This window comes from Aethalodelphis obliquidens, unplaced genomic scaffold, assembly GCF_003676395.1.
Source record: "Aethalodelphis obliquidens isolate GAN/ISIS:26980383/991018 unplaced genomic scaffold, ASM367639v1 scaffold31, whole genome shotgun sequence".
NCBI classification, from domain to species: Eukaryota; Metazoa; Chordata; class Mammalia; order Artiodactyla; family Delphinidae; genus Aethalodelphis; species Aethalodelphis obliquidens.
The window spans coordinates 13,985,676-14,012,352 of NW_020837975.1; the positions used below are offsets into that span (position 1 = coordinate 13,985,676).

At 43.3% G+C, this 26,677-nt stretch overlaps 1 protein-coding gene across 4 annotated transcripts in view; it reads left to right on the plus strand.

Moving 5' to 3' along the window:
- Positions 1 to 26,677, plus strand: part of BICRAL (BICRA like chromatin remodeling complex associated protein) — a 115,315-nt gene that overhangs the window by 7,372 nt on the left and 81,266 nt on the right. For 3 of the 4 annotated variants that reach the window (XM_027127273.1, XM_027127272.1, XM_027127275.1), the window contains exon 1: positions 13,984 to 14,430. The gene's annotated coding sequence lies outside the window, so the exon portion shown is untranslated. Of the gene's footprint in view, positions 1 to 13,983; positions 14,431 to 26,677 lie in introns of those variants that run through there. The other variant, XM_027127274.1, reaches the window with a different exon arrangement.

Here is a 26,677-nt window from a genome sequence, read left to right on the forward strand (position 1 = left end):
AGTACCCTGTGATGATTCTCCTAGGAACAGGTCTCTGGCCTTGCTGCAATTCTGGGGGATATTTGGTCAGAATTTACATGTAAGTAGTACTGCAAAAGAAAACCAAAGAATCCTACAAAGTCAGAGCTGGGCAAGCCCTGAGGGATTCTTAAATTCCAGGACAAAAACTGGCTTATATAGTAAAAGGGAAAAATAAGGCTATGTAATGATTTTTTTTTTTTTTTTTTTTTTTTACTGACAAGTCATTCAGTTTAAAGAATTGTGTTGTGAGATCACATTATTTCTTTTTCTTTTTTTCTCCCCCCCCCCTTTTTTTTCAGTTTCTTTTATGAAATCCTTTTTATCTGTGATAGCTTCAGTTTTGAGAACCATTGATCTAATCTTACCTCCCTTTACAGGTAAGGGAGTGTGAAACATTCGCATGCTATGTAACATTAATGGACTGTGAAGTATTTTCACACACTCTAAGCTGTTACTTGACTGTAGGCTCCGTGAGGGCTGTGGTGTGTCTATTTTTTATACCCCATAATCCCTGCACACAGGCGGATCATGCCTGGCATGGAAGGCTCACAGTAATTATCTTTTGGAGGAATAAGTGAAATACTCAACCCAGGCACTCTAGAATCCGAGTTTGTGATGATATTTATTCTTATTGATGGAGCCAGTAAACTCCTTGTGGGATCCTCTGTCCTCCGTTGCCCAGCAGGGTAGGTGTTCAGTGAATGAGCCCCCAGGTCACACAGAGTTCAGGCATGTCCAGGAAAAGATAATCCAAGAACCTGAAAGATAGCAGGAGCCACGTGGCCCTTCTCTCACATTATCTCATTTAATCTTCATGGTAACCTTGCCAGGAGAGTAATAATTTGAAGCAACACAATTTTAAGATTCTTTAAAAGATACAGCCAAATTTTAATTCCCAAACAGATGTGCATTTTTAGTACACGTGGTTGGGGGAATACCTTTTCAACCTCAGTTTTTTTCTTCAGTGTAAGGGGAATAGTGACCCACTATTTTGAGATAGGTTTCTGTAGAAATGGCTCATTTATTGAAATCAAGTGCTTTTAAAATGTCCTGGCAGTTGCAAGTTAGAGAAGAAGCAAAAAAGTATTCCTCTTCAACTTTTCTGCCTAAAAGTTGAAAGCTTCTCTTCTTTAGATAGGATTTCATTATTTTCTACAAAACACCACTTATGTGTGAAATACTATATGTTTTCAAACCACAGGTTCCAACCCAATAAGGACATGAAATCCATTTAGTGGGTGGAAGTCTGCATTTTTTTAAAAAATGACGAAATAGAATAGATTTGTCAGAGTGCATTGTACTGCATAAGCAGGTTTATAGTGTACATATACATTTTACATATACATGACTTGCAGGATAAAAATGTATTTCTTTTTATAGGTTATGGTCAAAAAAGTTTGGAAAAAATGGTTTGTTGATTGCTGCCTTGCACATTATGGTGTTCAAACATGCTCATTGACATGGATAACGCGATGTCTTTGTGTCATTATGATGTGATAAGGATAAAGAAATGTGGATGCACAGTGGGAACCCATTTGTGCTGCAGATACTTTCTCCTCCTTCATTTGTCAGGATAATGAACCTTTGCTTGCAAAAAGTGAAAGATGCCAATTTGTTATTTATTTATTTATTTATTTGTAAAAGATGCCAATTTGGTTGTGGGAACAATGGCACATAAAGTTCAGGGATGTGGCTGTGTACGGGAGCTACAGCATAAGGCACGTGTGGCTCTGACAAGTGTGAGTGCCACTCTCTGAGAGGGATCCAGTGGTCCATGACCTGTCGTAAGTTGAAATTTGCTGGGGCACAAATCTGAGCACATCCTAGAAAGCCTGTGGCTGGGGAGAGACAGTGATTCAGCTCATGAGTGAGCCACGTCCCCTGCCCTCCATCTGCATTTCAACAGAGCATGAGAGTTTTTCTATTCTTTGTCTTAAGAGCACAATTCTCTTACAGTAATAAAAAGTTTGTTTCTGTGTGAATGACCACGAAGTGAAAGGTGAAGTTTGAGTGAAACTTGGGATCTGAAGATAAGCTGAGAAAGATAGCCTCTTGACAGAAGTGTGATTCCCCGGAGAGCCAAAGCTGCTGCGGGTATTCCGGTGTTCTACAAGTTGGTGATTCCTGGTGCTTTGTGTAGGTAGCTCTAGAGGCTGTCAGGGGTCTATGCAATATGCTTTGCTGCGTTTTTAGAACCTGTGGGGTAAGCATTGATTTGAGGCAATATTCATTTAATATATAGCCTCTGGAAGATAGAAATTTAGAATGTAGAAATCTTCACTTTTGTTTAGAAAGAGGAGAAAACATGTGTATGGGTTTGGGGGCGGTTGTTTTTTTGCTTATTAATTCCGATACTTCTTGATCCATTGCTTTGGGAATGACTATGTGACTTTCTCTGCTATTTTCTTTAGGATTCTGGGTTGTCTGTCTCATGTCTTCCCAGAGCTAGTCCTTCCCACAACTCTGGGAGGGAGAGGAAGAATTGGGGACAGGACAAGGATTATCAGTGGACAAATCAGGACCAGATTCTGCTTCTTCCTTTACATGTTGATGCTGACTCTTTTGAAAGAGGGGCAATGAAGTCACTTGTGGGTTGACTCACGTGCCCTTCTTCTAGAACATGTAAATTATATAACTGTGGAGGTCACCCCCATTCCCATTCTCCAGTAGTTGTTGACCTAAAGCTTCCATTCTGTAATGTGCCTGTGAGTCATAATTGCAACTGTAGAAAGAGGGGGAAAGAGAAGAAAAGGGGAGCAGCATGTTAGTTTATCAGGATATGAGAAATAGCGCCTCGCTTTTTATTCAAAAAAAAAAAGTAAGGCTGAGATTCATTCATTCATTGCTGCACCGTGGGTGTCACGAGGAGTCTGACTCTGCTCTCTCACCTCTGCACATGCAGAGGCTAGGTGGGCACCTCACCTGAACATCATCAGGCCCAGGGGAAACTTGTTCTTGCCACCTAACTGACTGTCATCGATTCAGTGGCCATTTGTTGAGTGCCTGCTACCTCCATCACCTGGATACAGAAAACACTCAATGAATGTTAAAGTGTTGATGCAAGATGCTTTATTTGGCCCTGGGATGAGAAAAAGATAAACATGAAAAAATCTTAGTCCTCGTCTCCTTGAGGCTCACCATACAAGGATAGACAAGAAGACAACTAATTATAAGTCAGGTCGACTGCAGTGTGTGTTATAAAGGAGAGAGGAAATTCTGTGGAAGTACAAAGGGAAGAGGGAGGAGGGGCACAGAGAGGAGTGAGGGAAAGTGAGCAGGCAGGGGAGGTACCCAGAGGAAAGGGATGCTAGTGATGGGAAGAACAGGAGCAGAGCAGCGTGGGTACCAGTTGCATTTGAGGAACTTGGAATAATGCCACGTGGCAAGAAGGAGTCAGGAGGAGTGTCGAGGGGTGTGGTGGAAGATAGGGCTGTTGCCTGCAGTCATTCCCAAGGCACCGGGGACCATCAGAGGTTTTGAGCAGAGAGCAAGGCATTGGATTCTTTGTGTTTTAGGAAGAGAAGTTGAAGAGGATGGACTGGAGCAGGGCTAGTGCCATGGGAGGCTACTGTAGTGGGTCATTGGATAAATGACAGGGCTTGACCAAGGGCAGTGGAAATGAAATGGAGGTTACTCCAGAATGATTTGTACTTGAAAACCAATCTGTGAATTTATAATGGGCATGAACCTACCCAACCACTCGAATGATTAATTCAGCTGGCCAGAACACAGCTTTCTAAATTGAAGTACATTAATAATCACAGGATTATTTGGTGAAAATGGAGTTAAGGCAAAAGGAGTTGGATGGTCTGAAAGGACCTTTTACTCCATCTGTAGCCATTTTTGCATTGCGGTAATAACACAGCTTAGTCTCTGGCCAGTTGTTGCTCTTCTCTGGAGAGATCCTTGGCCTGCCACAGCAGGAGGAGCCACTCCCCTTGCCAGCACTGGGGAGAAGCTGGCCCGAGGCGTATTCGAGGATCTTTTGATTTCAAGAAAGGGAACTCAGTCATCAATGAGCAAGTAAAATGGGAAATAATTATAAGGAAGGGGAATCTTCCAACCCTAATACCAGAAAGGCAGCCAGACCTCCTGGGACTTAGAATATCTCAGACAGTTTCCCCTCCCCACTTCCCTCTCTCCACGTCCACTGAGAATCTGCTTTCTTCTTCTTCCAGACACATTGGCCTTTCTGTTCCCATCCGTTTGCATGGGCCCCATTATAACTTCTCCAAAATGGTGGCCTTGACCCCTAGTCTTTCCAGACTTACAGTCTGCTTCTCACAGCTGACCCAGTTTCTGTGTCTCAAGTACTAATACTAGAAGAGAGGATCTCATTTGTCCAAGTTGGGTCAGAGGCCTTTTCCTAATCTAGTCAGGCTGAAAACGTGACATGATAGATTCTTAGAGGAAAAAAAAAAAAAAGGTAGTCAACCCTGGATAAGTCTAGTATACTGGTATTATTGTTCAGCTTTTCTAGACTTCATGAATAATTCACTGTATTTGTTATCTTTTGCTGTATAGCAAAGTACTCCAAAACCTAGCAGCTTAAATAATAAGCATTTATTATGTTATATACCCAGTTCTGTGAGTCCAGAACCCAGGAACCACTTAGCTGGGTGTTTCTGCCTCAGAGTCGCTCGTGAGGTTGTAGTCAAGCTGTCCCTTGGGACTGTAATCATTTGAAAGGTGGGCTGGGGGATGATTTGCTTCCATGACAGGGAGAAAGCCTCCTTTCCTCGTTGGCTCTTGGCTATTGGAGACCTCAGTTTCTCGCCATATGGGTGTCTCCATAGGCTGGGTATCCTTAGGACATGGCAGCTGGCTTTCCCCAGGGCGAGTGTTCCAGAAAGAACACCTAAAATGGAAGTTGCAGCCTTTTATAACCTACCCTCAGAAGTGACAGTCACTTCTGCCCTATTCTGTTGGTCACACAGACCAACCCCGGTACGCTGTGGGAGGGGGATACACAAAGGTGGAGATGCCAGGAGATGAGGTTCTTTGGGAATCTTCTTGAACATTAGTTACCATACTCAGTCAACATTTATTTAGTGCCTTCTTGTGTGCCAGGTGCTAAGAATTGAGAGCTATGTGACACAGAGTTTCTGTCCTTGAGGAGCTCACTGTCTGGTGGGGGATACCTTTTATTTATTTATTTATTTATTTATTTATATATTTTTTTGGCGGTACGCGGGCCTCTCACTGTTGTGGCCTCTCCCGTTGCAGAGCACAGGCTCCGGACGCGCAGGCTCAGCGGCCATGGTTCACGGGCCCAGCCGCTCCGCGGCATGTGGGATCTTCCTGGACGGGGCACGAACCCGTGTCTCCTGCATCGGCAGGCGGACTCTCAACCACTGCGCCACCAGGGAAGCCCGGGGGATACCTTTTAAAAACATCACCATGTGTCTCCTGAGCTATCACACTTATCCTCATGAAATTCACATCTGTTCATAGCAGTCTCTTATTTAATCATCCTCCAATGGATCCCTTTCTTGCCCAGATGTTTTGTTTTTTTAAGTTTAAATCACCACCACAGTAAGAAATAACATTTTATATCACAAACCAGTATATACATAGACACATTTATATTGGGAACAAATTTCACAGAAGAGTTTATACCCTCAGTGCCTGCAATATATTCAAATATTTTCTATTCTAGGCAATTTCATTTTTGTGAAAGCTGGTCACAATCTCATGGATTTCACAACCTATTGCATTGTGACCTGCAGAGTGGAAAGTGGCAGCCTAAAGGGTCATACAGACTCTCTGCCATGAGCAGCAAAGCCCCTCACCATCTACCTGTCTGCAGCTCCCCCCCTCATTCATATTTAATAATGACTCCCCCACATAAAGTTCCTCTACCTGGAGCTCTCTCCTCTCTTTCCGCACATGGTTTGGAGAACTCTTATTCATCCTTTAAAACCCAGCTTTAAAGTGACCCTTCTTCCCCTCTCTCCTTGGAAAGACTTGCCTGCTCCATCCTCTGGCCCCCAGAACATTTCACTGACACTTGGTCCCTCCTCCACTTCCAGCCTGTCCTAGGGCCAGCTCCTCCAAGCCCACAATATATTTTCACTGAATCTCAGTTCGTTTAGGAGGACATTGAGCAAATTAGCATCACACAAATGACGATGCTGCAAATGAGCGGTGTGCAGAGTTGGGGGGTGTTGCAGGCAGGTTTCCTGTCGATGGAGCCACGTGCTGCAGAAAAAGAATCCCTCCCCCTGCGAGTCCGCTGTCTCCCCCGCGCATCCCTCACAGGTACAGTTCGCACCGGAACTTGCCGCTTAGGTTCATTGCTGTGGTTCATTTTAGCTGGTCTGGTTTCTTTTTGTTTTTTTGGGTTTTTTCCCCTACTTTTTGCATGTGCTTGGGTCGATGGGGACAGCCTAGTGAGACATGGAGCTTCAGGCAGCACAGGTAGAAAGGCCTCTATATCTGCACCCGCCCTGAGGGAGGGGGGTTTCCTTTCTGAAGTGGTACGGAAGGAGGGTTTTGAGGTTTTTGAATATTTGCTTCTAAGTGTCTTAAGTAAGAGATTTGTTTGCCCACATTTGTACTATCTTAGCAAGCTAGCAACCCGACAGAATATTTTCTGGTTGGTTTTGCCTATACGTGGTTTTTATTTTTGAGGGGAAGAAAAATTTACACCTTGGTTAAATTGTACTGAAGTACAAATGGCTGTTTTTTTAAAATTGCTGTTAACTTAAAGGGTTGAAGCTAATATGATTTCCAGGCTCATGGGAATCACTGATAGACTATGCTGTGAACCATAACCAGAAATGGAAAAAAAAAAATTAGACATGAGCAAAAGCAATTAAATTATTCCTTCTTCAATATTCTCATTTCCGCATTTGTCAACGGCTGGGTAACTGCCCAAGGATATGCTGACTTCCTTGTGGTGCTTGCGTGATGGGGGGAGGGAAGTGGAGTGGGAGACAGACTGTAAACAGATCATTATTGTAGAGTGTGATAAACAGTCTAATAGAGTACATATCACATGCATAGGGAAGGGGGTCATTTGTTCACTTTCAGCAGTATTTTTCAAATGAATGTTGCCTCCCTTAGTGGATCATGAAATCCATGATGTAGAAGGCGGCCAACAGCATTTTTTAAAATGGGATGATAGGATGAAATAGATCAAGTTACATCCTCCATAGTAAGTTTAGATATTGTTTTCTGAAACCTTCATTTCAGTTATATATCTATTGCATTGGAATGCGAAATCTATTTCTTGAAGTTGAATCTCAGACGATGTTTTGAAGCCACTGATGTAGGGGTGGAGGAAGTCTTCCCAGAGGAGGTAGCATTTGAACTGGACCTTGCAGAACGGTGGGCTTGCCCCAGAAGAAGAAGGATATTCCAGGCAGAGGGAAAAGGATATGCCCAAATGGAGAAAAGTTTGTTCTTGTTCAGGGATAGGTGTTCTCTGTGATTGGACTGCAGGGTACCAGGAGAGGAGCGGCTAGAGATGCTCCTGGGAAGACAGGTGGAGCTAATGAACCACTTGTAAGTACAAATATCAGGGCCTCAGCTCTCCCCAGAAATTCCATTTTTCTGGTGATGGGTTTGGCCTTGAGAATCTGTATTTCTAATAAGCTTCCCCAGGCAGTGAGGTGCTAATGGAGGTGTGACATGAACAACTCTGGGGTTTCAAAAGGTGATTTGGGGTAGTAATTTAGATAGAAGATTAATTGGAGGGACGTAAAATCGGGAGGAAGCAAGAGGTAAAGGCCTGAATTTAGGTGAGGCGAAAAGGGGCTGGATTTGAGGGAGATTTTGGAGGTGGGTTGCATGGGTTAAGGTAGATGAGAGAATAAGAAGAAATCATACATGATCCTAAAATATGTTGAGAGTACATGTCCTTTGCTCTGATTGCCCATCTCTGAACAACCTCCTTGCGGTCTTAGACCTGACTCAAGTTAATCTAACTCACAAGGGACTGATCAGTATACCCAAACTGCTGGTTGATTAGTATGATTTACAGTGAGGGAGGTGTCTAAACCTTTTTGGGTACAAAAGTACTTGTACCTTTGTTCAGTATCAGAGTACCTGGAAAATGGCCCTAGTAATTAGAAGATTTAGGAAAGAGAGAATTGTATGGTCTGAGGGGTATTTCATGGGAGCTCTACAATTGCCTTATTAACTTTACTATGCTCACGTAATGTGATCGAAGTACTTGTGGAGGTGATACAGTGTCTCTACTCCACTGTTTTTCTTCAGCGTTGAGGATATATCTTGGTGCCTGCTTTGTACCTACTTATTTATTTGTATTCGACTTGTTTTTACAAGTCATCTTTTAGGGGTGGTTCTTTCTTCAGATGTCTTACCTCTTACTTTCATTTTCAGAAAGGACACTGACATTTATTTATTGAGCAAGCCCCTTTGCATGCGTATCCTATCTTGAAGGCTGACTTTCTCACCAAATTCTGAGCTTATGAGACCTCTCTTCCACTGCCTCTACAACCCGTCATCCTCCTGGGTGTGGTGGAGTGGAAGGGACGCTCTGTTGAGGAGATGTTGGGAGTTCTGGCATCACAGGGGCCTGGGAGCTGGTGAGAGGCACCTCCAAGGCATGTGTGTGGCATCCTCCTAACCTGATGACTATCCTCCCCCTCACATACTCTGTGGGGAAACAGGCTGGATGTGTAAGACAGCAAGGCCAGTGGGAGTGCCGATGCCTCTATTTTTTTAAACAGTTCTGCTATATTCCTTATCCTTGTACTAGAAGCTTGTAGGAGTTCAGATTTTTTTTTTAAAGTCTGTCAAGGAAAATAACCAGCTTGAAATGTGTCAGGACTAGAATAGCCTTAGTCTCTACAAAGATGATTTAAAGTGTTTATACTCATGTATTGAATAAAATAATAATGTAGGCAAGTTATTGAAAACATTTGTAATTACTCCAGTAATTTGCTTGTTTACCATTGCTTTGAAAACAGTTCCACGTTACTTCTTTTATTTTTTTAATTTAATTTATTTTTGGCTGTGTTGGGTCTTCGTTGCTGTGCGTGGGCTTTCTCTGTTTGCGGCAAGTGGGGGCTACTCTTCGTTGCGGTGCACGGGCTTCTCATCGCGGTGGCTTCTCTTGTTGCAGAGCATGGGCTCTAGGCATGCGGGCTTCAGTAGTTGTGGCACACGGACTCAGTAGTTGTGGCTTGTGGGCTCTAGAGTGCAGGCTCAGTATGTGTGGCACACGGGCTTAGTTGCTCCACGGCATGTGGGATCTTCCCAGACCAGGGCTCGAACCTGTGTCCCCTGCACTGGCAGGCAGATTCTTAACCACTGAGCCACCAGGGAAGTCCCCACTTACTTCTAATAATACTATTAACAACCACAACAGTAATGGCAACTAATATTGAACGTTTACTGTATACCAGGCACTAAAACAAGGGTTTTGCATCCTAATATCATTGAACTCTCCCTGCTACTGACCCGAGATATACATATTGTCACCTTCACTATACATATGAGTAAACTGAGGTGAGAGAAGTTAAAAAAAAAATAGGCCAAGTTTACATGGCTAAAAAGTGGCAATGATAAAGGTCTACTTGATGAGAGAGGAAGAGAGAGGGAGGGAGAGGAAAAACTTCTAAACTGTTAGGCGATACTGCCTGTGATCAACTGGGCAATGGTTTTATGTGGTTCAGGGAGACTTACTGTATTACCCTCTTAATATATAGGTATCTAGGTAGAAATACACTGATTTCTTGTATTCTTTTTTTTAAATAAATTTATTTATTTATTTTTTTGGCTGTGTTGGGTCCTCGTTGCTGCACAAAGGCTTTCTCTAGTTGCGGCGAGCAGGGGCTACTCTTTGTTGCGGTGCACAGGCTTCTCATTGCAGTGGCTTCTCTTGTTGTAGAGCACGGGCTCTAGGCACACGGACTTCAGTAGTTGTGGTATATGGGCTCAGTAGTTGTGGCTCGCAGGCTCTAGAGCGCAGGCTCAGTAGTTGCGGCACACGAGCTTAGTTGCTCTGCAGCATATGGGATCTTCCAGGACCAGGGCTCGAACCCGTGTCCCCTGCATTGGCAGGCAGATTTTTTTTTTTAATAAATTTATTTATTTGTTTTATTTTTGGCTGTGTTGGGTCTTTGTTGCTGCGCGCGGACTTTCTCTAGTTGCAGCGAGTGGGGGCTGCTCTTCGTTGTGGTGCACGGGCTTCTCATTGTCGTGGCTTCTCTTGTTGCAGAGCACAGGCTCTAGGCGCACGGGCTTCAGTAGTTGTGGCGTGTGGGCTCAGTAGTTGTGGCTTAGCTGCTCCGAGGCATGTGGGATCTTCCCGGGCCAGGGATCGAACCTGTGTCCCCTGAATTGGCAGGCGGATTCTTAACCACTGAGCCATCAGGGAAGTCCCTGATTTCTTATATTTTTATACATCTTGTGGATTGGGCCTGTTTTTCTTTTATCCCACAAGTACTGATTGAGAGCTAGCTGTATACAAAGTACTCTGCTAGGCCCTTAGAAAATAAAAAGCCTTTGCGGAGCTCCCTATCCTGGACAGAACATGAGAGAGATATATTAGGTGGAATCATGTGAGATTGCCATTGGAAATTTACATGGGAAGACTTCACATGGTTCAACTCGACACATAACTAAAATGAGGCGATAGAAGATTAGCTGAATATACTGACCTCTCGTTATGTTTCAGGCACCATGCTAAACATTTTATGTGCGCTAGTTCCCGGATCCTTAAAATAACTCTCAGATGTGAGTACTATAATTATCCCGGTTTTATAGATGAGGAAGTTGAAGCTCTGTGGGGTGAAGTGACTTGCCCAGAGCCACACACCTGGTGTGTGACAAAGGTGGAATTTGAACTGTAGTCAGTCTCAGTACACAGCCAGTGCCCTTAAGTCTCAGAATATAAGTACCTCAAGAGGTACAAATAAAAGTAACTACCTTATTTATGCACGTTGAGAACTTTTAATTTTTTATGTCACAAACACTGTATAGAGCACTTACTAACTTATCAGGTATATTTCAGATTTCTGTGATCTGGTCACATCTGGACACATCTGGTCATGCATATCACCACTTAATCTCCAGCATTTGCATTCTCCCCCTCTGAGAACAGCCAACCAACCAAGGGGAACATTTGGAGGAAGAACACAGAAAAAGAGGAACATTTCCACTTTTACTTGTTATGTGGACATTGGACCTTTTTATTTAGAGGCCCAAACACATGCTAGAATGTATCAATTATGATTACAACTTTTTTTTTTCTCCTGTGTCCAGTTGCCCTTCTTTCTAGGTCACATACACAGACGAGCATCATAGGAGTGAACATTTAATTGTACATAATTAAATTGTAGGCAATACAATTAAAGTCTTTTGCATATAGTCAAGCCATTTTAAGAACTTTCCTCTTTAGAAGTTTCCTAATCTTACATTCAGATACCAAAATCCTGTCTATATAAATCATAACTTAAAATTTTATGTACGAAGGGATATCCCGTTTTTAAAATGTTACATTTTTTTATTTGCAGGCAAAAAATTTAAGAAGTTGTTTTTTATTATTAAATGATATCAATTTTCATGTTACCTGGTGAATCTGAGATTCTCCCCACTGCTGTCCCAATATTTTTTGACCCCCCCCGAAATATTTTAAATTACCTTTGACAACTGGCATTCTCAAAGTAGGTCTTCCCCAATTAGAGGGTGATCCCCTCTGCCTATACCACACCACTGAACTTGGTTTATATTGAAACATCAAGGACTGCTTGTTCCTAGGATCCTTTTTGGGCCTTGAAGAGAGGGTGAGTTGAGGAATCAACCATGCCTGGGTTCCCCCAGCCCTTATTAGACTGATGACCTCAGGCAAATTACAGAAACCACTGGGAGACTCATCTGCAAAAATCTGGATAATTAAACATTATTCTATCGGTTTGTGTTAAGGTTCATGCAATAATGTATAAGATAAGAATAAAGTATGTAGAATAATGCCTGGCAGCACTTAGTAGGCCCTCAATAAGTGTTAGTGCTCTTATATTTGGGCATTCATGAAAAAGCCTGCCATGCCCTATCCTCTTCCTGAATTCACCTCTTTGTTAGGTGATCTCTTAAAAGTCAGATTTGTGTTTCTTAGGGGTCTTGGCCTACTTGGGAGAACAGCTTTCTGAAATCCATTAATATTTCATTGGAGCTGTGGAGCAACAGCTGTAAAACTTGCTTGGTGGGCCCTAATTGCAATGAATAATCTATGGACTCTTTTGAAATGTAATTCTTCAAAATGTGTATTATAATTAAAATCCAGCCAATCCAAAGGCACTTTAAAACAGGTTTTAAAATTTCCCAAGCCAATTAGAAAACTGGTTGGTCCAACTGTCAAGTGTAGAGAAATATGCAAATTTATGCAAAGACTACTGTTCCAGGAAGACCTTGGCTGAATGTGAACACAACACACATCTAAGAAAACACCTCCATGATACTATGTGATACTAAATCACTGACTGTATTTATTGAGGTAGGTCTAAATACAAAGCACACATTGTGAGTGACAGAGTGGCAGTTACTAGAACAAAATATGTTTTGTTTTTTAAGAAGATCTTCTATCTTAAATATGACAACATTGTATGCCAACCTTGACATACTTACCTTGTGCAATAAAATAGCATAGTTACAGTATCCTTCTAAAAGCAAACAAGGTGTGCTACCATTATGTTTTTTAATGCTAAGGGGATATTATTATATTAGAAACTAACGAATTCTACTTAAGTAATTTAAATCTAGGGATAATTGTATTTAGAACTCAACAAATATCTGGGGGATATGGGTTTGAGATTTCCTGTTTATCAGCAGGACCCCATTGCTATATGCATTACAAACTAATTTAAAATAATTTTAGAGGGCTTCCCTGGTGGCGCAGTGGTTGAGGGTCCGCCTGCTCGATGCAGGGGACACGGGTTCGTGCCCCGGTCCGGGAAGATCCCACATGCCGCGGAGCGGCTGGGCCCGTGAGCCATGGCCGCTGAGCCTGCGTGTCCGGAGCCTATGCTCCGCAACGGGAGAGGCCACAACAGTGAGAGGCCCGCGTACCGCAAAATTAATAAATAAATAAATAAATAAAAATAATTTTAGAGTTTTTCTGGGGCTTACGTATGTATTTTTTAAAATCTGAATCACATTTTTGTTCACTTTATCTTTTACCTTGATGTTTATTTAAAATAAAAGGCAACAAAACCCCCACTATATTTTTGTGGGCATTTACAGGAAAAGTAAATGTAATTAACCTAAACCACAAAGGCACCCACTCCCAATCCACAGTCATAATTAACATTTATTTAAATGCTCTGGATGCTGGATGGTTTATGGAAACGTCTCAGTTTGAGATTTGATATTAAAAATGGGTGGTAATTATACTTGGACTACAGAATGTTAAAAGGTTGGGTAGCTCTCTCTTTCTCTTTTTTAACCTATTCTATTTCACTGGATGTTTGGGAAGCTCTCTTTTTAAGACTGGGGATCACGTCATGAAAATTCTACAAATGTGGCCGTACAATTATCTGCAATAAAGAGAAAGCAGTGGGAACTGGATGTTTTGAGAGTGACTTACTTAGCTCCTCACCTTCATCTTGGCTGCTAAAGTTTTTTTGTTGTTGTTTTTGTTTTAATGTTAATATACAGGTTTACAGATAAGGTTTCACTGCATTTTGGAATGGAAAGAGGGTGTTGCAAAGGAAAGCTTAGACTTAAAAGTTGGAATGAATCAGTTATTTGCCAAATAACTAAGTTAAAAGTTATGTTTTCGTTTTTGTGTGTTTTTTTTTTTAAAGCATATGCAAAAAGTATGTACTGGGACATGTTCCAGTTAGAGTTCTAAACAAATATTGTTTTTTGTTTTTAAACCCCCCCCCATCGGCGTCCCCCCCCAGCTAAAACTGGTGTGTGTGTGTGTGTGTGTGTGTGTGTGTGTGTGTGTGCGCGCGTAGGGCGCCTGCGGAGAATAGCACGCATCTTGTAGATCTTCAAAAAAAAAAAAAAAGCCAATAACCCTGTTTCTTGACTAAACCACGGCATTTCTTGAAGTTAAAAAGAATCCCAAAGGAAACAGGAATTATCAGCTTTGGAGCTTGATTTTTCTAAAAAAAAAAAAAAAAAAAAAATTTAATTGAAAAAATCCTAATCTTCACATTTTTTGCTAGGCGAGAACCGAAGTTTGGAGGTAGACGAGCAGGCGAGCGGTTTGCCCGGGCACAGAGCATGAAGGCCGGGCGGGCGCGGGGAGCGGGCGCCCGCCGCCCGGCGCGGGGGTGAGCAAGAGAGAGAGCGGAGCGCGTGTGGCCGGCGCCGCTCGGCCGGGAGCTCCCGCGCCCGCGCCCCGCGCCCCGCGCCCGCCGCCGCCGCCGCCGCCGCCCCTGGTGCGATGGCGCAGAAACCCCGTTGACAAGGCACTGCTTTTTCATGACGGTGAGTTTCCCTTTGAGTGTATTATAATTTTGTGATAAAAATTTCAAGGAGAAAAAAAAAACACACACAACCTCCTTCCTCTGCCTCTTTCCTTCGGGGAGGGGAAAAGCGAGGGGGGGAGCTGGAGATATATCTCCAGACAGAAAAGAAAGAGGAGCAAATTAAACACCGAGTTGCCAAAACCAGGATATTAGGTTTCAGCCCAGAGAGCTATTGGCTAAGGCTGTGTTTTTTTTTGGGGGGGGGGGGGGGTTTGTGGGTGGGTGATGGTGGTGGTGGGTGGATGTTTAATGGACACGGAGAAAAGGGGAATCGAGTGTTTATGCCTTTCCCAGCGATGCCCGGGCCCCGGGAAGACCAAGTTCAGTGTCTCGGGCGAGGGCGCGGGCGGGCAGGGGGCGGCGGGGCCGCGATGGGGGCGCCTAGGCGGGGTGGGGGCCCCGGCGCCTTTTTTTTTTTTTTTTTCTTTTCCGCGGATGCAAATTTCTGGAGCGGGGAGAGGGAGAGCCTGGGAAGGGGGATGGCGTGGCTGTTGGTGGTGGGGAGGAGAGGGGAGGGAAGCCGTTTAATGACTCATTGATTGAGCCGGTTTAAAATTAGTTGTGTGCGCGAGTGCGAGTGTGTTTTCCGCCCCCCCACCCCACCCCCCGGAGCCGCCGGGAGCCGGGAAGGAGGGAGCGGGGCTCGGCAAGGGGAGGACGGCGCGGCGGGGCCGTGAGCAGGGGCAGGGAGGGCCAGGAGTGACGGCGAGCGAGGAAGAAAAATAAGCTTTTCCAATCTCCTCCCCTCGGTTTTCCCCCCCTCGTTTCTTCTCTCTCTCGGAAGCTCTTGGGTGTGAATCGCATTTTCTTTCTTCTCGGCAAAATGGACCCCGCGTCTCGAGAGGGGGAGGGGAGCGGGTGGGAGGGAGGCGGCGGCTGCACGGGGTTTATTTTTCATCCTGGCTTCCTCCTTCCCGCTGCTTGTGCGGGCGGCCGCGGCTGGGAGAGCTCGGGGCCGGTCAGCCTCCCCGGCCCGGTCCGGCCCGGTTCTCGGAGCGCGCCTGCCGGCAGGACTGGCCCTTCCCCGTCGCTTCGCTGCCTGGGTCCAAAGCACCGCAGACGACCCGCGGCCTGGCCCGGACGAGCCCTTGTGCCGCGCGGAGGACCCTCGGCCCAGCCAGGCGCCTCCTGCGGGGCCTGTGCGGCCGGTCCGAAGACACGAGAGACTCGGTGGCACTCTTTTGGCCGACAGTGCGCGGGCCCGACGCGGCTCGCGCCCCGGATCGTCCCGGACGCAGGATCTTGCGGGGGTTGTGCGGGTCGGGGTGGGGGGGGTGGTAGCTGGAAGGCGCTAAGATGGCGCTGGGCCTGGCCTGTCGCCAGGGCTGGTGGCGCAGTTGCTCCGCGGGCGCCATCTTACCTGGCGGCGCGGGCGGCGCCCTTCGGGGACGCTTTGCCGACCCCAGGGCTGGGCGGTCCGGGGCGTGGGGGCTACGCTCCGGGGGCCGAAATCTGTACTTGGGCCCGGGGCCGAGTAGCCTGGTCCTTCCCAGTGCCCCCAGACCCGAAAGGCGAGGCAGCCGGCTCGGAGCGGGAAGGGGCTGGGGCCGGCGGCATCTTGTTCCTTTTACCACTTGCGTTGAGGAAGGAAGTGGGCTGAGGGTCGGGCCTTGCAGCCGAGGGGTTCCCTCCCTGAACCCGCAGCCCCCTCCGCCCCCGCCCCAGTCAAAATTGGAGGTGAGGGCTTCCCGTCGTCTTCCTACGGCTTGAACCTGGACGGCTTTGCTTTCCCTGGCCCGGCTTCGGGCAGGGCATGGAGGCTTTTCGTTCATCCTCTTCCACTTCATTTTGAGAGTAAAGTCGAGCCAGGTTACAAAATTGCAGAAAAAAGAGTCGAGGACAGTGTCTGCCTACCTTCTAGTAGGGTAGTTCTGTATAGGTACCCTATGTTAGTTTTTTTAGTTGGTTGTCTTATCACAACCCTGGAGAGACTTTCCTCTAGTTGTCAAATTGTGGGAAGCTGATGGGTTCCAGTGACTTGAAACTTCTTTTTGGCTTTCATATCCCCTATTCCAAATGGTAGTAAATTACGATAGTTTCTTAGAACTCTGATCTGAAAAATTAAACTCGCCTTGAAACACCCCGGAGACTTTTTTCCTTTTTCTTTCTAAAAACAAAAACAAAACAAACAAAAAAGCACTGTGTTTTGGTTCATCTCTTTCTGATCATACAAGACTTCTCAGTTCCCCCACTCATTAAAGTGTTTCCTTAGAAGCATTCATATAAGTATTTATCTGTCCTGTAGTAGCTGTTTATCAAAGTGTGTGTGGGTTTTAACTTTGTTTTCAATTGTTACTGAAAAGATTATTGGGAGGAGGAAAAACATCGGTAAAGCTCTGATCTCTCTAGGAGCCCACCGAGATGGAAAGTAAATAGTTAATTTCTGGTGGATAAAAGTAACATAGTGGCACTATTAGGTGTGTGCTTGTGTTTACAAATACTATAGTGGATGTTTTAGGCCCTATAAGACCTACCATGTGTTGAACACTGTTGTATGCCAGGAATTGTATATATTTACCAGGGGAGGAACTAAAAATGTTTGCCAAGATATTCGAATTGTTCAAGGTCTCGGAAGTTTTAAGTGGTAGAATTGACAGTGGATCCCAAAAGCCATGTTCCTGGCTCTGTATCTGTGGTTTCCAAATCTGAGCATCAGAATCAACTGGGGAGATGTTTTAAAATACAGATTTGTAACATCCATTTGTCAGGGACAGTTGAGGTTTTTTCAAAAGGTCTAATGTGTTAGGCAGTCTCAGTTTTAAGATTCCTGCTTTCAACTTCTCAATGCCCCTAACTCCCTCCAGTTTTGAAATTCTGGCTCATCCAGGATCCCCTGAATATGTAGGATTCTGTGTTATTCCAAAGCTCTCCAGGTGATTCCATTGTGACACATTCAAAACATCGCTGTACTACACTATGGACCGTGCTGCTGGCTCTCTTGAATTGGAACATGAGACGAGGTCTATATCATTTTGAGTTTCAGCACAGTTTTTTTCTGTTTTTTTGTTTTTGCGGTACGCGGGCCTCTCGCTGTTGTGGCCTCTCCCGTTGCGGAGCACAGGCTCCGGACGCGCAGGCTCAGCGGCCATGGCTCACGGGCCCAGCCGCTCCGCGGCATGTGGGATGTGGGATCTTCCTGGACCGGGGCACGAACCCGTGTCCCCTGCATCGGCAGGCGGACTCTCAACCACTGCGCCACCAGGGAAGCCCTCAGCACAGTTTTATTGCTCACATTATTTTTATTTTTCTCCTCCGCCATTTATCAAATCGTTGAAATGATTTTCTTACAGAAAGAAAACTTAAGTATTGCAAGCCTTTAAAATCTTAGCATATATTTTAAAGTAGATAATTTCATTCTATTACAAGTTACATAACTAGGTCTAGCCGGGCCATCTAGTTTAGTCAAGACAGCTATGCAACAAAAATATTGATAGAATTGAATCTAGGGTTGATACAGAATTTAGGAATAGGGTAGGAAATATCCTGAAATAAAAACCTAGAGATAAATCCTTGAAAGGAAGGGTTCTTTCTGATTTTGAATTGGGAAGGTATTTTTTTTGGGTTTTGGGAAGTAGGATGGGAAAGTTATTCTAAACATGAGACTTGATAAGAACAGAGTATGCATTAAAGAAACAGAAGGTCAGGAAGAAACATCCAGAGCAGGTAATGAATAGCCAACCAGACCAAAATGAGAACCGAGTCAGTGAGGAAATCATTAACTTCTCTGGAGCAAGGACTACGTATTTTAGTTATTTTGTGCTTTTCTTTCCTTATTCTAAAATACTAAGATTTTCTTTATTCTAAAGTGTTTAGTGATTGCTAGGGGGAATGGTTGGAAACTTTGATTTTTGATGCAGATGTCAAAATTATATTATCTTTGTGTATATCCACGTTCCTCTGTCCTTCTACATTTTGAAAAGTTTTATAAGGGGCAAACTGTTGGATACCTGTGTGCAGTCTGTGTCCAGTCTAGACTAGTGAGTGGGTGGAGTCCTAGTATTTGTGTCATGTGGTTTTTCTTCCCTTGTTTTTCATGGTAAATGCCAGAGTAATTATTTTCTTTGACTAAAATCCAATAAAGCTTGAAAGGAGGGGAAATCTAAAATAAACCTGCTCAGAGGGAAAGAGTAGCTTCTTTATTTTAAAGTAGCCTTTAGTGAAATTCAAGACAGACAAGATCTCTGCCCTCATGGACTTTATAGTATAGTGCGAAAAACAGGAAATAAGTAAACACAAACAAGATAATTACAGGTTAAGAAAATTTATAAGAAGTTAATAAGCTGTTGGGTCTAAAAGAGTGTGTTGTAGGGAATGGCTGTTTTGGCTAGTAAGAGTCAAGGAGTGTCCCTTTTGAAAAGGTGACATTTGAGCTGAGACTTGACACATGAGCATGTGCTAGCCATGTGAAAAGCTGGGGAGACATTCTTGGCCTGGGAACAAGTGCAAAGACCTTTAGGCCCAGAGGGTGCGGGTGTTGGAAAAGAGAAAAGCAGGAGGAGAATGCAGTGACCTAGAGAGAGAGAGTGCAGGGCTTCTTATATTAGGGCTTGTGGGAGTTTTGAGATTTTAATGAAAATGAGAAGCTATTGTAGGACTTTAATTAGGACAATGATATGTTTTTGTTTTTAAATATCACTGGCTGCTCTGTGGTGCAAGAGAGGAAGCAGAGAGGGCAGTTAGGGGACTATTGCAATGGTCAGCTCAAGGCTGATAGTATCTTAGACAAGTACAGTGGCAGTGGAGATGGAGCAGAGTAGATGGTGGGTTTCAGATATGTTTTGGAGGTTGAATCAGGAGTATTTTCTTCATGGGTTGGCTGTGGAGAGAGAAGGAGGAATCAAGGATGCCTTCAGATTCCTGGCCTAAGCTTTGGTGGCTGGTGGTGCCAATTGCTTGTAGAGAAGACTAGGAGAGGGAGAGGTGTGAGGGGTGGGTTCTATGTGGAACCTTTTAGGTTTTTGAAAAACTTGTGAGACATCCAAGTGGAAAGTCGAGTAGGCAGTGAATATTCAAGTTGAGCTGAGTGGAGTGGACATAAATTTTGGGAGTCACTATCATAGAGATAGTATGTCGTGGAACTGGTTGAGATCATTTGTGATCATGGAAGACTTAAGATCAAGCCCTTAAAGTTCCAGTGTGTAAAGGTTGGGTAAAGTAGACCGAGAAGGTTAAGCATTAAAGCAGGAGAGCGAATTATCCCTTTCAAGAAAAGAAGGACTGGTCTGCTCTGCCAAATACTGTTGAGAAGTTAAACAGTGAGGATAGAGAAATTCCACTTGGATTTGGCTCTCTTGACAAGTAGTTTCAGTGGCACATGAGGATGGAAGCCAGGTTGGAATGCATTGAGAGAATGGGAGTGAAGTGAATGTAAACTGCTTGTTGGGGAAGTTTTCCCGTAAAGCGAGGACAAACTGCGCAGCAGTGGTTGGAGAGGTGTGATCAAGGAAGCGCATTTTAAGAAATGATGGGAAATAGAAGAGCATTTTCAAGTAGACTAGCGAGAATATCTAATAGGGAGAGACTAATGCAGAAGAGAAATAAGACTACCAAAGGAGCAAAATTCTTTCTTTCTTTATTTATTTGTTGGCCTCGCTGCGCGGCTTGTGGGATCTTAGTTCCCCAACCAGGGGTTGAACCCAGGCCCCAGCAGTGAAAACGCTGAGTCCTAACCACTGGACCACCAGGGAATTCCTGCCAAAGGAGCAAAATTCTTCAGAAGGAGAAAAGGAATTCAAAACACACGAAGAGGGTTTGCCTTTGGTGGGAGCAAGATGACTTGCAGTCATCTTGCAGTGTAGCAGGAGAGAAGGCAAAAAATTGGCACAAGTGCAAGGAGGTTTAGGAATTGGAGATAGAATATAGGGCTTTCTGTTCTGGTGGCTTCTGTTTTCTCAGTGAAGTCTGAGGCAGGGCCAGCAACCTAAAGTAAAGGAGGAAAGAGTGTGGATGGTTTGAGATGAGGAGGACACCTCACCTTGGACAGCAGGAAGTGAACTCACTGAGACACCAGATAGGGTGGCTGGGCATTATTGAGTGGCTGGAGGTAGGGGGTAGGTCTGAATTTAAGGTGAAACCAATCGACCCAGTTAGTTGTGTGGTTTTTTGCCACCAACGTTCAGCTATAACAAGGGAAGCAAAAGCAGCCAGGTGATGAGTTCAACCGAGATTGGCGTTTGGCCCCGCAGGTGTGATAGGAAGAGAGGAGCTAGGGAATTGAGGGTGGTTGCAAGGGTGTGATTAGTGATGAACCTTGAGATGTTATTTGGGTAGGAAAGCAAGAGAGGATAATGAGGGTGGGGGGCGAAGAATTTAACCATGAAAATCAGTTTTGGTTAATAAAAAGTGACTTAATGGGTAGAAAATTTCAGCCGGGGATGATGAAAAAGTTCTGGAGCTGGATAGTGACAACAGTTGTACAACAATGTGAATGTACTTAAAGCTAATGAACTGTACACTTAAATGGTGAATCTTATGTATGTTTTACCACAATTTAAAAAAATGCATTTGGGAGTTGCCTGGCAGAGCAGTGGTTAGGACTCTGTGCTCTCGCTGAGGAGGGCCCGGGTTCAATCCCTGGTCGGGGAACTAACATCCCACAAGCCACATGGTGCGGCCAGAAAAAAGAAAGAAAGAAAAAGAATGAACATTTAAAGGTTTGTGGCAGGTACAGATGTTACTTGCACACTGCCTTGGACTATTTGCAAAGTACTATGTTTTCTATGGAAGAAAGGTTTAGAAAGCATATCTCAAATTATTGAGGCTAAAGAGACAGTATCCCCTCTTATCATGGTCCCAAACTTGAGTAGGCATAACAGTCACCTGTAGACACAGAGGTTCTGGCGTAGGACCATGAAATCTTATGTTTCACTGTTCCCGCACTTATTCTAAGCCTTTAGCATAGCATTTAAAACAAGCTGGGCACTTAGTAACCATTTTCTGGCTAAATACTTAGACAACCCAGGTTAGAGTAGAATGGTGGGAACCAAAGAAAAAAACATTTTTGAGATAGGTAGAAATCAGCAAGGCCTTATAGTACATTGTGATCTCTGTGGGTAAGAGGAAAATCAGATTAAAGGGAGAGAAACAGGGAAAGTCATTTTTTTTTAAATTCAGATAATACCAAGTGGAACTTTGTAGCACTCTCCCTAACCTCCCTTTCTCTATTCTTTCCTCAGACTGCTGTCATTCTTTTCATAAGGTTCCTCTGTTCCCCAAATGGCCTACAGAATAAGTAACAGTAAAGTAAAATTAGAGAAGAGGAGAGCAGGGTAGATGATAGGATTCAAAATAGAGGTCTGGGGCTTCCCTGGTGGCGCAGTGGTTGAGAGTCCACCTGCCGATGCAGGGGACTCGAGTTCGTGCCCTGGTCCGAGAGGATCCCACGTGCCGTGGAGCGGCTGGGCCCGTGGGCCATGGCCGCTGAGCCTGCGCGTCCAGAGCCTGTGCTCCGCGGCGGGAGAGGCCACAGCGGAGAGAGGCCCGCGTACTGCAAAAAAACAAAACAAAACAAAATAGAGGTCTGTGGTCTTTCCTGGGAAGATAGCAAGGTCATTTGTCAGGGGCAGAAGCAAAAGGTTTTGAGCTTGAGGGGAGTAAATTTGTGGAATGTGTCAGATGTGGGGAAGGTGGATGAAAGGAATGGTACTTAGCTGCAGTGAGGCAACATGAATTAAGCAACATACCAGTTCCATCTGCATGGCATGGTTCTCTCGTGATCAATAATTTCTAGGGTAGAAGTGGAAAATACAGTGGGTGAGGGGGCTGGCAGAAAGCGGGGGGGTGGGGGGGTGGATGTTAAATGAATGTGAAGTGGGAGAGCTGACAGAGAAGGAAGGAGGTGTGGACTTGAAAGCCCTAAAAGGGAAACCTTGTAAGTGGTACCTCGCTGAATGGAGATGGGCCCAGGAGGCGGCTCTGCTGGGGTGGCTTGCCCACGTGTAGTGCAGTTCACAAGTGCTCAGGGCTGGCAACATACCCAGTTTGGGAACGTGGAAGAAAGAGGTCTTGGGGAGAGGCAGCCTGATCTTTTTTCCCCCTTACCTCATATGTGCTTCCGCTCAGGAAAAGATCCTGAGACCTCACTGTACCAGATCTGAAACCCAGGTTCCCCTTCCCTGTAATCCTAATCAACTTTATATAGTTGTTATTTAATTATAAATTTCTTTTTAATAAAGTTGGAAAATTGAACATTTTCTGTTTTTGTGGGTTCTTTGGCTTATCTTGCAAACACATTGAACATTCATATTACCTGAAATAAAAATCCTAAATGTGAGGGAATGAGGTATGAACGGTATTGCCTTTCTAGGAAAGGCTTATTTCAGTTCATCTGAAATCCAGGGTGCTTCCTTGTAGCATCAGAAATTAAACATGTGTCACAGGTGTCCCAACCTGTGACTGTAACATTTTCACAAGAAAGAAAATGGGGGAAAGGAGAAAGAATATTGTTAAACCTTAACATTATTTCGGGCCCTGACGGGTGTTTAGTATTATTAAATTCTGACAACACCCTGTAGGTAGGTTTGTTCCATTTTATAGGTAATGAAACTGAGGTTTAGAAATGATAAATAACTTGCCCAAGGTTACATTACTAAGCGGTAGAGCTGGGATTTGAATATATACTGCATGTCCATGCACGATACATTTTGCCCTTAGTATTAAGCCCATGTATAAGATTTTATCTATAAATGACTGCCTACTAGTTAAACATTTTGAGGTTTTAAAATTAAAATTGGATGACCTTTGTTTCAATAGGACGAATAGGGAAAAGTACTGTTTTATTGATAAATAAAAGTGGTGATCAAAAAACCCAGAATCTTAACCCAGAATCTTATGTCGATAGTCAAATTTTAGGTCAGAGCAGTTATTCTGCTCCTTCTGCAGATAATTCAGTTTTTTATTTGCATAGTGTGGTGAGTCAGACATGCATAGTATTGCTCCCAAGCTCTATACTTGGGAGCAATCAGGGATTATGAATCATATCTTTCACTTAGCAAAAATCCTAATTGGAAAAAAGAACACTTAGAACCTTAATTAAACATGATATGGTACAGCTCAAGTTGTTCCCTTGCTTGGAATGTTGTCAGTGTAATCAAAGTACAGATTTGGATTTAAAACGTACAAAGTGTGATTCGCTTTAAGGAAACATTCTTTTAAAGAGGCCATACTGTAGGTTGAATATAAGGCCAGTAAAATAACGTGTCAGAAGGATTTTTTCCTTTTCTTTTTGACCCTATGAGAAAGCTGAGCCCTGATGGACAACAGTAATAAAAGATGATGAAACATTCTTACTGTGGATTTTTTAGTTCACTGGGGCTGACCTACAGCTCTTGATCGTTAAGTTGGTCCCTGAACAGTCTGAGGTAGTGCATGAGTTCATGCAAGGCTGCCAGAGCTAACCTGAATTTTCCTTCTTTCCCAGTGAGAACCAGCCCTCACTATTACTAGTGGTAAGCCTAATTTGGGGAGATGAAGAATTTCATTATCTTGTGGTAAATGTCATATGGGAGAGACTTTCAAAATTTGTTATGTAGACTAAATATTTTGAACATAACTAAGGAATGTTAAGACTGCTGTTGTATGTATTAAAATCACCCATCTTTAACAGTTGCTTGCAGTGATTTCAGATTTTTATTGTAATTTTTTAAAAAAGATAATCAGTTTATTTATCCGATTTCTTGGTTTTTATTGTAGAGTTGGTATTCAGCTCTCCTTCGAATAATATTTTACAGTGTTAGGGCCACCACCATCAGTTGATTTTTTTTTTTTTTTTTTTTTTGAGGTACGCGGGCCCCTCACTGTTGTGGCCTCTCCCGTTGCGGAGCACAGGCTCCGGACGCGCAGGCTCAGCGGCCATGGCTCACGGGCCCAGCCGCTCCGTGTCATGTGGGATCTTCCCAGACCGGGGCACGAAACTGTGTCCCCTGCATCGGCAGGCGGACTCTCAACCACTGTGCCACCAGGGAAGCCCCATCATTTGATTTTTAGCAATAATTTTTAAAGCCCTAAGCATTTCCCCTGAATTAAAAAAAAAAAAAAAATGCCATAGTTGTTGAATGTTTAGCTTTAGTGTAATATACACGAAAGTTTTATGAATATAAAATAACTTAGGATAGTTTATAATTATTTTCAGTAGTCATTTCTCAATAAGTAGTAGAGCTGGAGAAACCTGGATGCCATATTGAGAGATTAAATTTAAAATCTTTATATCTGTGTTTGTCAAACAAAGGTATTACATACAAAATTTAAATTACTGTCAAAGAAAGTTTTCTAGAGCAAAGTTTAGTTTTTTAAACTGGACCTAACCTGGGAAGTAGAAAAATAGATTTTTTTTTAATGTGGAGAAATGTCTTCAGATTTAGAAATAACTCATTCCATGTGTAGAGACTGTTATCCACACACACACAAAAAATCAGATTATTTTCTCCTGATTACTGAGAGTAAAAGTTTTCGATTGTGTGGTTTTAACTTGGAAGTATTTCTCCTAGGATTTAAAATAAAAATGAATGCTGCTACATTTAGATTTTTTAACTCTGATACTTCCTAGAAGTGCAAAGAAATATATTTAGGAATAGGAAGTAAGAATAAACTGACCTATTTGTATTCTGATTCTCCAGATCTGTGAGAATCAGGATTGGAAAGATCATGAGAGTCCAGCCCCTTTTCTCTAGGTGTGATCATACTTAAAAGATGTAGATTTACACCTAGAGATGTTTGGAGCTACCTCTATCCATAAACCTCAGGATCGCTTGCTTGCTTATTTATTTATTTTAGTTTTTTTTTTTTCACTTTACTGGTCTAATTTACAAGGTAAAGAATAACTGATTTCTTTTTTTTTGAGCTCACTTCTCCCTCGAGCTACTGCCCTAATTCTTTGCTCCTCTAGCTTTGTTGGGGTTTTTTTTCCCCAAAGTTTTAAAACTATTTTACTTGTTTCTCTTCATTAGTCTGATTTTTATGTCACATGTATACTTAGAATTATTTTCTGTTACAGCATATATTACGTAGGTAAAACAATCTGAAAGTAAATGTCCAAAGAGAATAATCAAAGAAAAATGAAATTTGGTGAACTGTGTTTGAAAAAGAGGAGTGGAGAGGGCCTTAACTTACCTAGAAATGTAAAATGGACGTTGTGCCATGTGAAAACCTGTGCATACCAGAGAAGATTTCCTTATCTTTTTAATATATCTTATGAGTACCATATTATTACTGTACATTCTTTTTTCATTTGCACTGTCATGTTAAGGTTCTAAGGTTAAATGAGGTAAATAATCAATTAAGAAATCACCATAAGTCTTGCAGGGGTCTGTTTACATGTCTTCCCCACCAATACTCACAAAGAGAATAGTGCATGTGCTATAGTCAAGATGACTGAAAAGATCTGCATCTAATGTTAAAAAGTTGTCTAAACTGCTTTTCAGAAATGTGCACATTGGATATGCAGCACAAAATGAACAATATAGAGACATGTGTTAAAGTTTTCATGTAAACGAATACTTTAGTTCTATACATACATGTAAACTTAAATTGTTTATAGAACACATTTTCATTACAATTAGATGCTCCCCAACTAAAACTGATATTGTGTCAAAAAATGTGACATAAAACCTATTTGACATTAACCTTTTATTTTTGTCACACATTACATAAATTCTCAACTCATTATTTAAAATATGTTCTATGTTCCAAATTACCTTACTATCCAAATGTTACCTTGAGCTTGACTCTCAAGTATGTCTTCAGGATATAATATACATGAAAGGCACAAAGCAAATAATTTATTTTCAGAACATGACATGGATTTGATATATGTATATGCGTTGTATGTATATATCTTTAAAATATTTTCCATCCTTTTAAGATTATTTTTTTTTTTTTTTTTTTTTTGCGGTACGCTGGCCTCTCACTGTTGTGGCCTCTCCCGTTGCGGAGCACAGGCTCCGGACGCGCAGGCTCAGCAGCCATGGCTCACGGGCCCAGCCGCTCCGCGGCATGTGGGATCTTCCCGGACCGGGGCACGAACCCATGTCCCCTGCATCGGCAAGCGGACTCTTAACCACTGCGCCACCAGGGAAGCCCTAAGATTAATTTAAAGTTAAAAATATTCTGGAAATTTTCTGGCAGTCCAGAGGTTAGGACTCGGTGCTCTCACTGCTGAGGGCCTGGGTTCAATTCCTGTTTGGGGAACTAAAATCCCATAAGCCACGTGG